Source organism: Macaca thibetana, chromosome 15, assembly GCF_024542745.1.
Source record: "Macaca thibetana thibetana isolate TM-01 chromosome 15, ASM2454274v1, whole genome shotgun sequence".
Lineage (NCBI taxonomy): Eukaryota > Metazoa > Chordata > Mammalia > Primates > Cercopithecidae > Macaca > Macaca thibetana.
In genome coordinates this window covers 46,579,881-46,598,986 of record NC_065592.1, presented here as the reverse complement: position 1 = coordinate 46,598,986, position 19,106 = coordinate 46,579,881, and the positions used below count along the sequence as shown (strand labels likewise).

Here is a 19,106-nt window from a genome sequence, read left to right as displayed (position 1 = left end):
CTTTCTCCTCACAGCCAGGAAGATCCTCCGCCTTGGTCCCAGGCCCACTGCCCACCACATGGGAGCAGGAACCAGGGCATGGGCAGGCAGAAGAGCAGGCAGAGCGGCTGAGGTTAGATCCAAGGATGGGAGTGTTCAGTGAGAGGAGGAACGGATGGCCTCTACTCCCAGCTCCCTCCTGGTCCACACAAGCACACACTCCCACGTGCATGCGTGCACACGCACACACACTCACACACACACACTCAGGCCCCCGCAGGGGGAGGGGTGGCTTCTTCATCAAAGTCGCCTCCATCAGCCCGATGAGTTACTGTAAGGGCCGGGCCCTGGGCCAACAGGGCTGCAGCCACGGGAGACGGGCGCTGCTGAGAGTGAGTGCTGCAGAGTGGGGGTGGGGTGCCAAGACAGACACTGCAGGGTTGGGGGCACCCAGAAAAGGGAGAGACTCAGGGAGGGGAAACAAGAGGCAGGGAGAGAGAAGGAGCTCTGAGTGGAGACCCAGAGGGACAAGGAGAGGCTGAGATAGGAGAGACGCAGGGGGAAAGATGGGGCACATAGGAGATGGGCAGAGACTCAAGGGCAGAGCGACAGATCCAGAGAGAAGGGGGGAGACCCCTGGGAGGGGTCTCTGCCCACCCTAGAGCATCTCCGTGGCCTGCCCAGCTCCTCTAGCACAAAGGAGGATGGGATGGTGGTCAATGTTATGTGAGGCAAGAGCAGGGCCCTCCTGGAGGCTGGAAGGATTCTTTCTGGGGATCCAGGACCCCAGCCCCTAGGGGACAAGGGTGAAACCCCATCCATGCCCCTGCCCTGCAGATCCAGAAAGCCCCAGGCCAGTGTCACTTCCCCCTTTCCTCAGACTCCCAACTGGGCCCACTGCCCAGGTCGGAGGTTGAGGCCAGAGGCATCCAGGACACACCTCCATCCTGCCTTGGCTCATTCCAGGCCACCCATCCCAGGGTAAAGAGCATCTTTCCTGAGAATTTTCCAAGTCCACACCCTATGGCTCTGGGATAGATCTGCAGGATGAATCCCATAGAGCCCCAGATAAGGGCTATGCAAACTGGCTCAGGCTTCCTATCAGCCCCTTGAAGAGGTCAGCCCCAGAATGAGGAGGGAACAGAGGGGGTACCCCGTAAGCAAGAAAGGAGCCCAGCGCCCAGAAGCCCCTGAATCCCTTGTCAGCACAAGGGTCCCTGCACCTATCCCAGCAAAGAACCCCAGTGTCATCATTACTCCCACACAGGTAACACATTAAGAGTCAAATTCTGGGGTCCCAACTTACTGCCATTGTCCTGCTGTGGCATAAAGACACCATTACACAATGATAACAACGCCCATTGAAAATGACACAGTTGTACCATTGACAATGACACACAGGGATGTTGACAGTCACCACAATGACAATAATGCAGTGAGTGACAGTCACATACATTGACACCAACAAACAGGGCAATGATACCAGTTGACAATGACACAGTCACAGTGACAGTAGCCTCAGAATCAAAGATGCAATGAGACTCCGTCACATAGAGTAACACTGACGGTGACATCAACACAGTGACACAGCGATGTTGATGGACTCAGTAACAGTCTCACAGAATGATACTAGTCCACAGTAATAATGGCACCCCTGGAGTCTGACAGCCGCCATCAGTAACACTGACAGACACTATGACAGGCTCCAGGTCAGGAACCTCTATTACCCAGTTTAAGAATCTGGCTTAGGACCCAAGACCCAAGAACCATCTTGCCAGTCCCAGCAATGTTCCAGTTGCCCTGTGCCCCTCCCCTCACCCCATGCCTAGCTCAGGGTAGAACCTGGGGAAAGGAGGTGGGTTTTGGAAAGCCTCTATTTATCCCTGCAGAATCACAGACAGCAGTTTAGATTGTAGAAGGCCAACCCTGGGGAAGTCCTGCCACCATCAGGTCAGGGTGGGGGATAATGAGCACCACTAACTGCGTTTCAGCTATAATTGTGTGTGCGTGTTGATCTGTAATAGTGTGTTATGAACTTCAGGGTTTGGGTTGCTGTGGGCATGCTGAGGGTCAGGTAGGCTCAGTCTTGCCTGGACAATGAACGATCAGGGAGGCCTCAAAACAAGTGACCTCAAAGCAAGGTTATTGTTCCATCTCTGAGGCAGGGAATTGAAATCCAGAGAAGGTCACCAGATGGACTCCCTCCATTGCCAGGGATCAGGGTGGGTTCAGAACATCCATCTGATAAGGGCATCTGGCCCAGCAAAGAGCGGAGGGGACTCCCCACAGCTTCCAGTCCCCTGACTCCCATAGCCCAGACTCCAGAATCCCACAGTGAGGGGAAAAGGCACCTTTTATCCTGGGGCCTCATCTCCTTCACCTCTCCCCACAGCAGCCTAGAGGACCTATCTCAGGAATGAGGCAAGAACACAGGACACAGCATGGACTCACTGATTCAAACGCCTGGGGACTCTAGAAGCCTCAGACCTGCAGAGGAATTATGTTGGAGCAGAGAAAGAGAGATACATAGACTTGGAGAAGGAAATGAGAGACAGAGCGGGGGCAAAGACAGGGACAAGGACATGGTGGGCAGGGAGGAACAGTACTGGCTGAGGGAGAGCCTGGAAGAGACAGTCAGGGCAGGCGGGAAGCTCCAGGATGGGGAGGAGGGGCTGAGGCTGGGAGGCCCCCAGATCCCACCAGGCCTAGGCAGCCTGGACAGCGTGGGCGGTGGGGGCGGGGGCAGAGGCCTGAGCGGTCCAGAGGCTTGGGGGGTGGGGGGACCAGGCCGAGGAGGGAGGCCTGGCCCCTGGCAGCTGGCCCAGCAAGCCCCCAGCCAGGGAGGGGCGGGCCTAGGTCAGGGGCCAGCTTGTGGGCTGGGGCTAGCTGGCCATGGGCGGGCAGGCTCCCACTCCCTATGGTGTTTCTCCCTCCTGTCTCTCAATCTCTGGTCTCTAGCCCCTTCTCTTTTCCCTCCTCTCTGAATCCAGACCTGCCTCTCCTCTCAGCTCTCTCAGAGACCCCACCCCAAGTGGCATAGGGCTCCAAGCTGTGCCTGGGTTCAGGATTCAAGATTTACCTCCTCCTGGGCTACCATGTCCCCACCCACACCAGGGGCAAGCCTCAGTCCTCAGGGGAAAGGACCCTACCCAAGCTTAGGCCCCGTCCTCCTCCTTAGAAGGGGGCAGGATAAGCCAAGCACCAGTAGGAGGGGGCCAGGAGGGAGGCAGGGGGAGCGGTCCCCCAGCTCTCAACGCTGGCTGAGGCTGTGGAAAAGGAGGCGGCCCAATTGAGTGAGTTGGGGGGGTGGGTATCCGCACCTGCTGTTGTGACCTCCACAGCCGGAGATGGAGGCCTGGGGGGGACAAGATTCCGATGGATTTTGGCAGTGGCCTGGACTCTGAGTGCTCAAAACCCCCACTCCCAGCCTTTTGCACCATAGGGACCCTGAGATCAGCATGTGCGTGCCCTGCCGCACGTGTGTGCGGGCGTGTTGTTGGGGGAGCCTGGGGCCCTCCCATGATGGGCCTGGCTGGGCAGATGGGAAGGCATCCTGGGGAGATGGGAATCTGTCACCAGCCTGTGCCCACATGTGAAGGCCCACTTGGAGCCCTGCGTGCTGCCTGGTGACCTGGGCATGGGCTCGTATATGCACATACATGCAGGCCTGTGCTTAAGTAGCCCTTTAGATGCAGAAGGCCTGGGCTTTTACCCTCAGAAGTCATCTGGTCCAGCCCCCTTCCTCTTGAATGGAGAAGAGGAAGGGGCAGATAAGTTCATATCCTCCCTTTGGATACATAGGCTCTGGAGAGCTTCACAGAACCTGAGGCACTGGTGCCAAATCCCCCAGCCCCCAACCCCAGTCCAGTCTCTTCTGGATTCCACAAGAATCAGGAGGCCCCCTCCACCCAGGAAAGGCACACACTCCAGTCAGGTTAAGTCTGTGGGGAGCGGAGTGCTGCTCTTCTTGGAGGGACAGAATGCTGCAGCATGTTAGACAGCTGGAAGAACTCCATGAAAGGCAGGGGATGGGCAGAGCAATAGGGTTGACTAAGACTTCCCTTAGCAGGGGGGATGGGGTAGGGAAAGGCCCGAAGTGGATGCCAGGGACAGGAAGGAGGCTGCAAGGCAGGGCCCCCCATGGAGACAAGGATGGATAGAATGGCTTTCCAGAGTTGGAGACTGGGACAAAGACCTATTTGCCTCATCATCTCCTACCACACCCACCCCTGGACCCATCACTGCTATAGTACAGACACACCCTTGAATCCATACACAGAGGTCCAGGCATGCAAGCTCACACACACACACACACACACACACACACACACACACACACACACACACACACACACTGGGGGGTGGGGGCAGCAGTGCATGTGATGCATTGGCTTGTAACAAAAAAAACCTGAAGCTAGTCATTCTGACAGAGCCAGAGTTGGGTGGGGGGAAAAGAAGCTTCGAATGTCTTCTGTGTTCTGTTCTCTTTGCCCCCTAACATGCACGTGCACCATGCACGCTACTTCTGAGGAGCCTTCTGGTCTGCTGGGCAAGACCAAGCCATCCTTCCTCCCCTTTCCTCCCCTCCTCACAGTGAGGAAGCCAGAGCAATCTGTTCCTGATGGGTAAACACAGGAGTGAGTACGCGCACACACATGCTCACACACACACCAGCCACTCAGGCCACACAGCGCCCAGTGCTCACTTCATCCTAAGATAGAGCACACACTTGGGTTCTCATTACACCCAGCAGAGCTCTCAAAGCCCCTGCCTCCTCAGACACACAGGACCAGAGCTTCACGGACACACTCAGGCAGCCTTTTGCAGACACTGGCATTCAGAGCCTACCATTGTGGCCACACATCAGGGCCTCCCACATGGATACCCACTCCCACAGCCCCGTACATGCTGGTGTGCGTGCACACACACATTACAGTCACACTCACACACACAGACTCCCTCACACAGCCATGGTCTCACATATGGATACCATCACACACTCCAAACAGTCAACCTTCCACACAGACACCATTGTACACCTCCAGAAGCTCAGGGCCCCCAGTCGCCCTTGGCCCCTCACGCCCCGACACCAGCAATGGGAAACACCCACATACACACCCTGAACAGCCACACTGTGCCAGGACCTCAGGCTGCCTAGTTGTGCCTGAGGGGAGGGAGAGAAAGCCTAGGGTGGCCTAGGGCAGGAAAGAAAAGGAAAGGAAATACTTTGTTGGTCCCTAAATAGACGATTATTCCCCAGGCAGCTCCTTCTTCCCCAAACCCTGCTTTCAACAGCATTAGGGGATGAAGGGAGATCCTCTCCATATAGGAGAGGTGAAGGAAGTACCTCGGGGAGACAGATGTTGGCACTGGAATCGGCAAGAGCCAGAAAGGCCCAGAAACCAGCCAACTCCCCAGGCCCTTGCTGCCTCCCCTCATGACCCTCTCTTTGCCACGATGAGGATCAGCAGCAGCTCTCAGCCTAGCTATCTGCTGTGTGATCCCAAGGCCTCTTCAAAACCTCTATATGCCCATAACTGTCTAGCGGGCACCCAGATGTCTGGCCTGGCTGCAGAAGGGGCAGGAGAGGGGAAGGAGATGGGACCTCCACTCCAGCCCCCCAGCCCCCACCAAAGCCCTGGCATCACTGGCAGCCCACAGAGAGGTAGGGCAGATGCCCAGCATGGGGGGGGGCAGCAGGCAGAGCGAGCGGGTGCTCCTCTAACTAACCACTGAGGAGGAGAGTCCTAAGGTGTCCTTGGACCCTGCAGCCCCGCCCCCATCACTGGAGGAGTAGACGCGGAGTCGCTGTCCAGGCAGAATGGAATCCAGGCTGTGCTGGCCAGGCCCCAGCCCAGGAAAGATCGGCAATGCTGCGGATATCCTTGCCACTTGCCACTCCAGGTGTAGCTGGGGCCCTGATGCCTCCATCCTAAAAGGAGCCTGACTTGACTCCATGGAAGCCAGGCAGGACCTAAAGAAACCAGGCAGGGGTAATGCCATAAAGCCAGGTGATAGGGACTTCAGGGAAGCGGGCAGTGGGGACAAAAGAAACCAGGCAGCAGGGTGTAAGGAAACCAGGTGACAGGGCCCCAAAGAAGGTAGGTGGTGGGAGCCAAATGAAACCAGGCAGTGGGGACTAAAGTTAGCTAGGAGGTGCAGACAAATGAAGCCAGGCTTTGGGGATCAAATCAAACCAGGCAAGAGGCCCACAGGATGTGAGAAAAGAAAGATATCAAGAGCTCATCCCCTCTGTCTAGATGTCACCCCCACACCCTGGGCCTCTCTCTCTATAGCCCCCCTTCCACTCAGGCGGTGGTCCCCTCCCCCAGGCCGATGGACACAGCCAGAGCCCCCTCCCCTCTCAGAGGCCTGGTCCGATTGCAGCCAATGGGCCCCGGCCCCATCCCTGGGACCTCAGGAAGTCCCAGTCCCTCCCACCGGCTGCAGAGGCAGGGGGGCTGGGGGGAGAGAAAGAGAAGAGAAGAGAGACAGCTTGGCAGGGGGAGCGCGCGGAGCAGCCGCGGGGGGCGGGGGCCGAGAAAGGAGCGGGAAGCGCCGAGGCGGGCTGGGCGGGCTGGCGGGTGGGCGCGGGGCGGGGGCGTCGCGGCGGTGGGGGTGACAAGTCCTCCGGCCCTGCGGCCACTGACCTGGGTCCCCACGCAGGCGCCCCGTCGGTGCCTCCGGCGCTCCGTGGGTCCGCCTGCCCGCCTGCGGGCATCGGGTCTGCGGGGCTGGGGCCCGGGCAGCCGCAACGACCCGGGAGGCAGGAGCAGCCCCCACAGCGGTCCCGGCGGGCGGGTGGGCGAGGGGCCGGGCCACGCGGTGAGCGACGAGGGCCGAGCCCCGAGTGAGCGACCAGGCAAGCGGGCCGGGAGGAGGGGAGGAAGGAGCGCGCTGCAAGCGAACGAGCAAGCGAGCTAGCGGAGGGAGAGTGAGGGACGGCATGCAGTGAGGTCATCCTTTGAATCTAATTGTCTGAGTCAGGAGGAGATGTGGCACTTGATGCTGGGGGAGGGGAGGCAGAAGGGACCCTCCCCGCTCCGGTCCAGGCCCCACTCCACACCCAGGGGCGGCCGGGGCCTCCCTTCCCCGGCCAAGGAGAAGTTGCCGCAGGCCAACTCGGGCAGACCACTGCCGGTCTCAGGGCTGACCTCTGCAGCCTGGGGCTATCAGCAAGCGGTGAGAGATGTGGGACCCGGCCCCAGCTCCGGGCTACCTTCCTCCTCCCGGGGTGACCGCTCCCTCCCAAGGCCCAGCTCACTTTCCCGCATTTTTTAGGGCACGGGAGGTTCCCAGCCTACCCCCAGGTCCTATTCCAGGTCCTAGTCCTGCCCTCTGAGGATAAAGCAGGAACTTCAGCCAGCCTTCCAAGTTGCTTACTTTAGAAGTATGGGGCCCCAACTCTATTCCCCAAGTTACTTCCAGTGCTGGGAATTTGGGGGAATCTGGAAACTGAACCCCAGGCTCACCATCCTGCCCTCTGGGAATGACAGTGCAATGCCACCCGTGCTCCAGTGACCTTCTGTATTTGGGATGAGGACCCCACATCCCCCTTCAGGAGGGGCAGGAGCAGGGCAACTCCTAGGGTCTCCAGGGAGGGACCAGGCTGCCCAGAGGGTGAGGGGCAGGTTGGTCGCTAGACCCTGGGCTTGTCAGGTGTGCACACCCGTACATATACACATGAGCACACGCACACGTGCACACGCACATGGGGTCGGGGGCACCAGACAGCTCGGGATGCTCACATCAAGGGCCGTACACCCCTCCCTTCGCCCCCGTGGGGGAGGGGTGATAAATATTTAAGGGGCTTTTAGCTCAAAAGGGGCTGGAATGGGGGAGGGAGGGGGATCCACGCTGCCTGATTAATGGGGTTACGGGCTTGGATCAATCCCTCCGCCCGCCGCTCCCTCCTCCCCCTCCTCCCTCCCTCTGCCTAATGCGCTTTATCAGGAGACGCTTTTCTGACTTGGCAGCGTCGGGCGTTTTAAATAGACCCATTTAGAGCTGGGGTTGGGGGAGAAGGAGGGGGGTGGAGAGACAGAGATTGAGACAGGCTGGGAGACAGAGACAAATCAGGAAAGAGAGATGGGCCCTAGAAGAGAGAGACTGGGAGAGGAGAGACAGAAGGAAATGCAGAGATACCATCGAGATAAGACACTGAGGGTGAGGCTCCCACGGAGGCTGAGATGGAGAGAGAGAGGGTGATGGAGAGAGAAAGGGTGAAGGGAGGCCAAAGGAAGCTGGGGGCCTGAGGAGCAGAAACAAACAAAAAGAGAGACAGGGAGGAAAGGAACCATGGGCAGCGGGGAGAAACCCAGAGAGAGGCTCTCCACAAGGGCTGAGTGCTAGCCTGGGAGACAGCAGATACTCTTTATTTCCGAAAACAGTTTTTCATCCACTTTGTTAAATTAAAAAGCTGTTTTTAAAATGGTGCTGGAGGTGCTGGCTGGGGGAGGGTGAACAGAACTGCCAAGTCCTCCCTCTCTGGCCTCCTCCTCCTCCTTGGCCCCCACAGAAGCTGCCTCAGCCTGAGCCCCTGGGGTGTTCTCCAGCTCCCCTGCTCGCTGAGGCAATCCTCTGAGATCCCCAGGAAGAGGGTCAGGGCATCTGAGCTACTGTTCACTGGCAGGAAGTCCCTCCTGCTGTCTGGTTTCAGTTCTTCTTGCTGCAGGGAGCCCATTCTTTCCCCGACCACTATCCTTCTCTTCTCCAGCTCCCATCCCGGTTCCCTAAGGTGTTCCCAGTTTGCAGAGGATTATGTGCCCTCGCGGCCCAGTAGCCCACTTTCCATGTAAGCCATCAGACTCCTCCCAAGGTACCCCCCATAAATATTATCTTTTATTCTATACATCCATCTCCTAGCCCCATCCTACTCTGAACTATCAGATACATACCCCATGTCCTTGGGTCCTCTGGGAACAGTGGGGTGAAAAGCTTAACTCCCTACAGCCTTCTCAGGCCTCCCTTCCTCTTCTCCTGGGCCCCAGCTCCATCTTAAGCCCCTTTTATGTGTCAGCCTGGGGTACCCCCACTCCACCCTCAACAACACCCTGGTCCTAGTTGTGAAGGGTTAGTCCCCCCTCAGCCCCCAGCCAGGAAAATGGCCAGTCTGTTTGGGAGCTGAGATGAAAAGCCCGGTCGGCCTTTGTGGGCCTCTGGCGGGTTTTGGACAATAGGCCCTTCCGTTCCGCTCCAGTGCCTTGATTCCTTGGATGCCCCCACCCCCAAGCTGCCAATCCAGGGGCCTTGCCTGGCCTGAATGAGAGACAGGGAGAGTCAGGCTCGGCCCCACAGCTGGCCTCAGAAGATTCTGGACTTTCTGACCTCCCATCCCATCTTTTTAAAGCCTACCTGCTCCTCCAATCAAGCCAGAGAGATGTTTGGAGGGGCAGAGAGGAAACCTGAGGACGCTGAAACAGAAACATACTCCCATATCTGGGACTCAGCTCCCCCTTAGTATAGAACCCAGTTTCCTAACCTGGTGTTGCCCTTGCCTGTGTGACAATAGATAAGTCTCTTCCCTTTCTAGGCCTATTATGAGAGCATGAAAAGCCTCAGCCAGGCTGAGCCCAAAACCTCTGGAAAAAGAAAGGACAGGGAAGAAAGGAAGGAATCTCAGGTCCTCCTCCACTCATGTCCCCTAGACGTACAGCCCCACTACACCTGCCTGATTCCCTGAGACTGACCTGCCCCACCTGGGCCCCGGCACCTACCTCTTCACCACTGGCCAAACACCAAGCACATCAATGTCCTCCTCCTCCTCCAGACCAACTCTTCAGGACTTCCAAAACCAAGGGGGCAAGATGAGGTGACAAGGCTAGAGTCTAGAAGGGCAAAGGGCATAAATCAGAGGTCACAGAGGAGCCACAGGCCTTAGTCCAACTCAGAGGCCATTCCATACTCACAGCCCCACTGTGAGAAGGGGAGACTGAGGCAGGCAGCAGCTAAAATCTGGATGAAGAAAAGTTGACAGTAATACAGACCCCTTCTAGCACCCCTTGCTGACTTCAGGTTCTGAACCACAGGCACAAAGGTTACCAGAAGGCAGTGGCCTGATACAACACAGAGATACACACCCGCAGACAATCCACAATTCCCATACAATCAGTTCACAGACACACAGGCACCTCCATATCACATGCATCCTCACATGCACAATCCTAGAGTCACAGGGTCACAGGCATGGTGTAAATAACCACCATTATAACACCCCCTTCCTTATCACCACTATGATTTATTGAGCATCTATTATATGCCAGGAACTGTGTTTGGCACTTTATATGCATTATCTTACTTAATCTTCATGATTTCTCCATGAGGTAGGTTTTATTGTTCTTCCCATTTGATAGCCAAGGAGACTCAGCTTCAAGGAGGTCTTGCCCTATACCACAGAGCTGATCAGTTCCAGAGCCTAGATTTGAGTCTATATCTAATTCCAAAACCTTGCTGCTATATCAACTTGCCTGTGCAGATCTCTCACCCACCTGCACAATGCCTTTCCCAATAATAATAGCAGGTATCACTTGTTCAGGGTCCTTGGTTACCTAGACACTGTGATAAGTACTTAATTTACATTTTGGTGCTGAATCATCGAAACAAGCTTCAAGGCCGGGCATGGTGGCTCACCCCTGTAATCTCAGCACTTTGGGAGGCTGAAGCAGGTGGATCACCTGAGCTTAGGAGTTCGAGACTAGCCTGGGCAACATAGTCAAACTCCATCTCTACCAAAAATACAAAAAATTAGCCAGGCATGGTGGCACGTGCCTGTGGTTCCAGCTACTCCTGAGGCTGAGGTGGGAGGATCACTTGAGCCTGGGAGGTGAAGGTTGCATTGAGCCAAGATTGAGCCACTGCACTCCAGCCTGGGTGATCAAGTGAAACCCTATCTCAAAAAAAAAAAAAAAAAAAAAAAAAGCTTTGGAGGTAATACTGTTTCTGTTTTACAGATTCTGAAACTGAGGAGAAGCAGCTTGGCCAAAGTCACACAACTGGTAGTTGATAAAGGAGCTGGCCTTGAACTCAGGGATATCTTGAAAGCCACTGTTGCTTCTATGGACTCCAGCCATTCAAAAGACCCCTCACCTTCTATAAGACCTCAGGAGATCCTCGGGGTCCAACTGCTCCCCTGAAAACAGGTCCCAGATATATCTGCCAAAGGTATGATTAGGTGCCTAAACACATACCATGAGAAAGGGATTCCATGTCTTCCAATCCTGCCCAGAGATGCAGAGACATCACCAACCAGGGAGAGATAGCCAGAAACTAAAATAAGGTATTAGAGACAGGCTGGTTGATAGTGACAGATACAGCCACACCAAGACAGGCCCAAAGGGAGGGAGATTGAGGGGAAGCCAGAGACAGAGAGGGACACATTAGGCCAAAGAATGAAAGAGATAGCTGGAAAAGGAGACAATAGGAGTAGAGGAGGGTGCAGGCTGACATGAAAAAACACGGACAGATACACTCCAGTATGGAGACAGACACATATAGACCCATCTGACCTTCACAAGAAACAGACTGTGAAAGCAAGCAAGGCTCAGGCTGTGTGTGGCGTGCGTGTGTGTGTGTGTGTGTGTGTGTGTGTTGTGGGGGGAGCATGCAGAGTCTGTATTGCTACGTACATTACACCAGCTGCTTCCAGCAATTTCATCTGATTAATAATAAATGCCCCATAATTACAGCTGCTCCCCTAGCCCTTCTTCCTGTTTTTTGTCAGCTGCTGCCAGGCCAGCCCCCAATAGACCCTATGGTCCCCTCCATCCTCACCTGCTGCCCTCTAGGAGGCTGAGAGAATGTGAGCTGGTAGAGGAGGCCAGACTCCCAATTTAAGGAGGGATACCCATCTCCCTATCTTGGATTAATGCCCTTTGCTTCCAAGCAAAAAGTCATCTTACTTAGGTCTCATTCAGAACTCTTCTACTGCATAGGTATAACTTGTGACCCCTAATATGGCCTAGGGGCCCACATCTGGGATGCAGAGAGATGAAATCCCCTTGCCCACTCTTTATTACTCGCTGGCCAAGACTCCATCCACAAACTTTACCTAGCCTCAGAACCCTGTAGGCTCAGAGGAGGAAGGGACCAGGACAGGGGCCCTCACCCCATCATTCCAATCCCAGACAGCCCGAATCTTTGCCCACTTGTATACCCTAGAGCTCTGGACACTAGGTGGCTCCGCCTGCCCATTCCTGAGTACCCCCCCAACTCCACCCCCACAGGTCCAGCTCCCTCCAGGCCTCCCACCCAAGCTCTCCAAGGCAGCTCTATCAGAATCAGCTGCGGGGTTGTGCCGATCTGTTTCTAATCGTTGGGGCCTGGTTCACGCTTGCCCCCACCCCCCAATATTGATTCCATTATTTGGAAAGTCACTGACGTCAGGGGCCTGGATGGGTGCCAAAACCGCCTTCTCTCCTGGCCTGGGCCAGGGCCCAGCCCCCCATCCCGCAATTTCACGGAGGGGCCCAGAAGGGTCAGCTCATGGGCCAACGTCACATGGCATCTTCCCTCTGACTCTGGGCTCCTCTTGCCTTTTTGGGACCACTGTGCAGCTCCCTTCTGGATAGAGGGGCTATGCAAAGGCCTGGGATTTAGAAGTTGGGGGAGGAGGCCGGGCGTGGTGGCTCACGCCTGTAATCCCAGCACTTTGGGAGGCCGAGGTGGGCAGATCACAAGGTCAGGAGATCGAGACCATGGTGAAACCCCGTCTCTACTAAAAATAGAAAAAATTAGCCGGGCGCAGGGGCGGGCGCCTGTAGTCCCAGCTACTCGGGAGGCTGAGGCAGGAGAATGGCGTGAACCCGGGAGGCGGAGCTTGCAGTGAGCCGAGATTGCACCACTGCACTCCAGCCTGGGCGACAGAGCGAGACTCCGTCTCAAAAAAAAAAAAAAAAAAAAGAAGTTGTGGGAGGCTATAAAAGGGAGTCTTAAGACCCTCATTGGGACTCTGGCTGCAAGGAGGGGCTCTGAAGAGGTAAGGAGGAGGGCAGTAGCTCAGAAAAGGGTAGTTGGGAATACTTTGTGTTTTTTGCCACACTCTTATTTTGGAACATCCTGAAGCTGGTCTTGAAATGAATCCTACAGACTACTTGGTTTTCATTTCTGATATCAGATGTATCTCCAGACTCTCTTAGAAGGAAATTCTCTGCAGTGTAGGATAACAGATTACCCTAAATTTTGCCATAATTTGACTAACTGGCACCAGTAATTTTATAAATCTTTGCTCCACATAAAACAAAGGCTCTCTCTGTCGTGCATCTCTCACCTGTGCTGCCTCAGGTTCCCCATATTCACACACTCTCCCAGTCTTTCCTGGTGCTGGGTGTGTTTCTTCCTCTCTGTCTCTATCTGACCAAGATGCAGCCACTGCCACACTGGCCCACGCCAGCAACTCCTGGGCTCTGGCTGGACAGAGTATTTTTAGGATCTGAACCCCGTGTTCTCAGACAGGCATTAATAACCAATACAGACAGTCTGTGGTGCCCACAACAGCTACACAGCCTCAGAGCTCAGCCTTGGAAGGTCAGAGATGGGGTCCATTCCCTCAGTTAGAGGGTCCCTGAGGGAATGGACCCCATCTCTTCTTGTCCAAGAAACCCACACCCAGAGAGGGTAAGGGGCATGTTCACCACCACATAGGGAAAAAAGGACCTTACCTTCTGCAAAATCCTGAGGCTGGGAAGGAGCAGGGTGACCTCTGACCTCTGTCACAGAATCAGAGTGATTACCCTGCCCCAGCCTCCTCTGGTCCAGGCCTTTCCAAGGAAGGGGCCTATCCTCTGCACTCCTTCCCTGAGTGAAGGAAAGTCCTTCCTCCAGTCTAGCCTGCAAACCAGTCTTCCTTTGAGCCAAACAGGGGTGTAGGACAGGGGATGCTGGGTCTCAAACCACAAATCTCAGGAGCTTCCTTCTCCCCACGATCTGTCCCACTCAGTGATTCATGCTTCAACATTTATTGAGCACTTATTCCCTGCCAGGCACTGTACAGGGAGTCAGGCACATGGTCCTGCCCACAGGGAGCATTCGGTCCAATGAGAAAGAAAAAGATGTATTACTGTTCACACAAGAATGCCTTCCTATGGTGTACAAGGTTTGTGCCAAGAGCAGGCAGGTACAGGGTGAGCAAGGTAGACCCAGTCCTTGAGTCACACAGACCTCACAGGCAACTACTATGCAACCTTGGTGAGTGCCATGTGGGGAAAGTACAGGTAGGCTATATGGTGGGGCACACTGACTGCCCTGGGTCTGGAGAAACCTGTCCTCCTACAGGCTAAGGACTCTTCAGTTTGCTCCTAAACTCAAGACGGGCCCTCAAGCTGAATACAAGTCACTACCATAGTTTAATTTCAGTTCCTGCTACTGTAGCTCTAGTCCCAGCTTTTGGGAGCTGGCTGCCCACAGCAGCAGGGTCTAACTCTTCTTCAACATCTGCTCCAGCTCCTCCTCCCACCCCTTGACCCACAGAGTGCCTAGCTCTGGTGACCTCCAACCAGGCACAGCTCTGTGCTTTGGGACTCTCTTTGCCCTCTGCAGAGGTAAAAGGGATTGACGACCTCAGTGCTCTCCATCCCCAAGGACCACTTGCCTTCCCAGCCCCTCCCCACAGGAAGCCGAGAGCCCTTGTGGGTTTGGTCACTCAGGGCCACAGGAGTTTACAAAGCTGAGGTCTCCCCCACTACCCCCACCCAATGGTGGGTCTAGAGGAGGGGTCAGTTCTCACTTCTCAGGCTCCTTGCTCTCTAGGACCCCCGAAACCAAGCACACATGGTCCCCCCCAACCCATCTGCATTTCAAAGAAAATCCACTCCATATGTTTCCTATTCATTTACACTTCAACTCGCCATGGGGGGGCACAGAGCAGGGACGCCTTGCCTCTAAGCCCCCCACCCCCATAGGGGGGCTGGAGAGCATGTGTCCCCTTCAGGACAGGGCGCAGTTACAGCCCAGCCGTCTCAGTATTGGGAGGGACCGCAGGGCCATGTCCCTACTGTGTGGGCTCCCATGGGGGAAGACAGCATATCTCAGGCAGCCCCACCCACTAATGTCCATAGCAGCAGAGCACGCAAAGTCCAGGGCAGGGTCTCCAGGGGAGTTGGAGTCCCAGGGCTGGCTGCAACCTAGGCCCCCCAGGGCTACTGCTCTTTTGGGGAACAGAGTGGGGAAGCCCAGGCATGCCCTGGAGCCAGGATAAGGGCTCAACAGGCAATCCCAGAGACACTGTGGGACACACACAACATAACATGGTCCCTACCCCTCCCCAGCCAGGGCAAAGAAGAGAAGAGAGCGTGGGATCCCGGATCCCGTCTCTTCCTCCAGCTACCTTCTCCTCACAGATTTGAGGCTGTTATCTCTCCTACAATCACAGATTCAATACCCTGGAGGAGTCGCAGGAGCCAAGATCTGCTCCCTCCAATCTTCACACCCCTCCCATCCTAAGAATGATTGAGATGTGTGTGTATGGGGTGGGGAAGATGTCTTGGGAGGACAGGAGTCTTATTTCCCCCACCTGGCCTTCTCTACTACAGAAGGGATGTCCAAAACTATTCAAGGGGGATGGGTGTGCATTGACATGGCACACAGAGGAATCTAAGAGTTCACGTCACTCCTGTACCAACGATCCACTCAGATTTTCCTGCCAAGTGCCTAGTCTCCTTATGGAAGGAAAGCAGGGAAATCTGACTGGGTTAGCCTTTACCACCACTCCCCTCCATTAGCCCACAACCCATGTGAGGGATGTGACCAAATGTGTATCCTCTCTCCTCCTCACCTTTGGAGAGGACAGATCCTGTAGCAGTCTCTGTTCCTCACCTCAAGTGCCCCAATACTCACCACAAACCAAAGGAAAGCATGGGCATATCTGACCATGAGTCCTAAGTTCCACTGGAATTGTGAATGGCACAATCTCAGTGTGGATCTGAATGTGAGCCCAGGATGAAAGTGTGAGTTTAAGTGTCACAGTCTAATGTCCCATCTAAGTGTGAACTCCAAGATGCAAGTATGGGTTTGAGTATGAGCCCAGGTCTCAGCACGCATCAGACTGTAAACCCCAGCGGGTCTGAATGTGAGCTCCAGGACTGAAGTGTGAGCCTGTGAGTCTCAGGATTCCTGCACAAGTCAGCATAAGCATTAGAGTTCTAGTGTAAGTCTGAGTGTGAGACCCTGGTCGTAAGGGCTTCTGAGCATGAGCTAAGGTAACTCATATGGAGTCTGAGTGTGAGCACTGGTATCCCTTTTTAAGTCTGAGTGTGAGCCCCAAAGTGCCCTTGTAAGTCTAAGTGTGAACATCAGAATCCTAGTGTGAGTCTGAATGTGAGTTCTGAGATCCCAATAGGAATCTCAGTGAGTCACAGGATTTCACGTGAGTCTGATGGAGTCACCAAGATCCTGGCATGAGTCTCTGTGTGAGTCCTAGGTTACCCACGGAGGTCTGACCCCCAAAGTCCCCATATGAACCTAAGTGTGAACCCAAAGGTCCTAGTGTGAATCTGAGTAAGCTCCAGGGTCCCCGTGTGAGTCAGTGTGATCCCCAGCTTGGAAGTGTGAATCTGACTATGAACCCCAGTGTCCTCAGTGAGTCCTTGAGTTCAAATGTGAGCCCCATGTTCCCCATGCAAGTCTGACTGCAACTCGGAGTCCCAGAATGTAGGAGTGTATATGTAACACTAGTTGTTCTGCCTGTAATACTTGGTGAATTTGTGTCTGTGTCACTGACACGTGAATTGTGTCTTCATGTGAGCCCCAGTGTGAGCCCGAGGACCCCAGTGAGATTCTGGGTGTGAGCTCTAGGTCTCAATGTAGATCTAAGCTAAAGGATAAGACCGTGAATCTAAGCATGAGCCTACACTCCCAGTGTGGGTCCCAGTGTGAGCAGAGTTCCAATGTGAGTCTACATGGAAACTCCAGGACTGAAGTGTATCCCTGGATATGAGCCCCACAATGTAAGTGTGAGTCCATATGAATGTAAACCCCTAGACCCTAGAAGGAGTTGAAGTGTCCCAGTGTGCATCTGAGTATGAATTCCAGAGCCCCCAGAAGTCCTGTGCATGACCTTTAAATTCCTAGTCTTTGTGTAGGCTCATGGTCTCAGTTGGATTATCAGCCCTGACAGTGTGAACCTCAGCTCCATCTCACCAATGCTGACCAGGAGCCCCTGGCACCAGCTGAGAGGATTTGTGTGGGTTGTGACAGTGGAGACAGGGGGACATAGTTTGAGACACCTAGGCCCTTCTAGCCCCCAAGTCATTGCTAGCCCTACATCCCTAGGAATATGCAATGGTTCAAGCCCCATTCCCACATGTGTAATGACACACCATCACACCCAGAGTTACATACACAAAAATACACCTGGTGTTGCAGACTCCTCGGACACACAGCAATTACAGATGCACAGACACACCCAGCATTTCAGACTCACCACCTCAGTGATCACAGCCACACAAACACACCCAGTGACACAGACACAAATTCACCAAGTATTACAGGCAGAACAACTAGTGTTACAGATACACTCCTACAGCGGCATGCAGACACACACCCAGTGTTGCAGACAAGCTGCCAGGCACACAGACACACACAGACGCTTCTCAAAGAGACAGACTAGACGTAAAGAGAAAGAAAATCCTGAATTTTCAACAAGGCGTGAAATAGTCCTGCCCGCCTGAAGCTACTGGAGGGGGGAGGGGGACAAGGGAGCCAGCGAGCTAACGGTGGAGGAGAGGCTCGGGAGAGAAGAGGAGCCGAGAGGGAGAGCTGTCCGTCTGGTGACCTCCCCACGGCCCAGCCCCCACGCACGCGGAGATACACTACTCGGAGCAACACAGGGACACCCAGGCTGGCTCACACTGAGCCGCACTGGAGGAGACACACACGAGCAGACTCACAAAGAGACACTTGGGGATACACCATAGGCAGACTCACACAAGCCGGGAAGACTTACAAAGAGACACACTGCAGGAGACCCACTACATGGAGATACATCCAGGCGGACTCAAGAGAAAATCATGAGGAGGCCGACCGACACACACAGACACATGCATACACACACACGCGCGCGCGCGCGGATTCACACGGACACACATGCACTGGCAGACGCGCAACCGTCCGTTCGTATCCCCGGGCGCTCTGAAGTCCAGATTTCTGCCCGAGAAAGAAGCCACCTTTGGGCATGCAGAGGCCACTACGAACCCCCGAAGCCCAGGAATTTTTCCAGACCCCGCGTGTGCAGCTGAGGGGTGGGGAGAACAGGGACACTAGGACAAACCGCCGGAGCCACCTCCCTCTAGTCGACAGTGCGGCCCCACCACCACCACCACGCCCAACCCCCGGAGCGCCCGGACGTGGGGGTTCGCTTCTCCAGCGCCCCCGCCCCCGAGTTTGCAGGCAAAGTTTCTCGTGAACTTTCCGGTCGCCCTCGGCCGTAGGCCCACGGGTGTCCCCTCACTCTTCCCGCGCGCACGGTCTGTCGGTCAGTCCGGGCTCTGAGGGTCTGGCCGCGCGCACTCCGCCGCAGGGTACTCACCGCGCCCTCGGGCTACCCGGGCTTCGCGCTGCGCCTTCCGACCGCCCCCGGCAGCGAGCGAGGCAGGGAGCGCGAAGCTACCACCGCCCGCCGGATCCCACCGCCGAGCCTCGCGCCGCGCCGGCTGGAGCCGCCGCCTCCGCTGCCGCCGCCGCCCGCTCTGCACCGGCTCTTCAGCGCTCGGCGGCTTTAACCCCCCCATCCTCCTCCCTCCCTCGCGGGCTCCCTCCCTCCTTCCCTCGCCCATGTGACCGCGGGCGCCCGCTCGGCCGCGCGCGCCCTCGCTCCCCTCCCCCTCTTGCCTTGTCTCTCCGCGGCCGCGCGCCACGACCCCTCCCCGCCACGGGCCCCGCGCGCCCCCGCCTTGGCACGCTCTCGCTCCTGGCACACGCGGCCCGCTCGCCCTGCGCGGGCCTGTGAGCCCCCACTCCCACTCGCCCGGCACTGGCACGCGCTCTGGCCCCCCGCTGGCATACTCGCCCGCACTGGCACGCGTGGCCCCCTCGCGTTCACCCTTTCTCGGGCGCGCCCTCCAGACGGCTGTGGTCCCCGTGCTTCACGCGCAGCCCCGGCCGCGGGTCTCGCAAACGCGCGCGCGCACACACACACC

The 19,106-nt window shown here is 55.9% G+C and overlaps 1 protein-coding gene across 7 annotated transcripts in view; it reads right to left on the bottom strand.

Annotated features, from left to right (window-relative positions):
• Window positions 1-19,106, bottom strand: part of CNTFR (ciliary neurotrophic factor receptor) — a 38,947-nt gene that overhangs the window by 19,679 nt on the left and 162 nt on the right. For 2 of the 7 annotated variants that reach the window (XM_050760804.1, XM_050760799.1), the window contains exons 1-2: window positions 18,497-18,660; window positions 9,696-9,806 (exon numbers count right to left, since the gene is read on the bottom strand). The gene's annotated coding sequence lies outside the window, so the exon portion shown is untranslated. Of the gene's footprint in view, window positions 1-9,695; window positions 9,807-18,496; window positions 18,661-18,972; window positions 19,076-19,106 lie in introns of those variants that run through there. The other 5 variants (XM_050760802.1, XM_050760803.1, XM_050760805.1 and 2 more) reach the window with 3 other exon arrangements.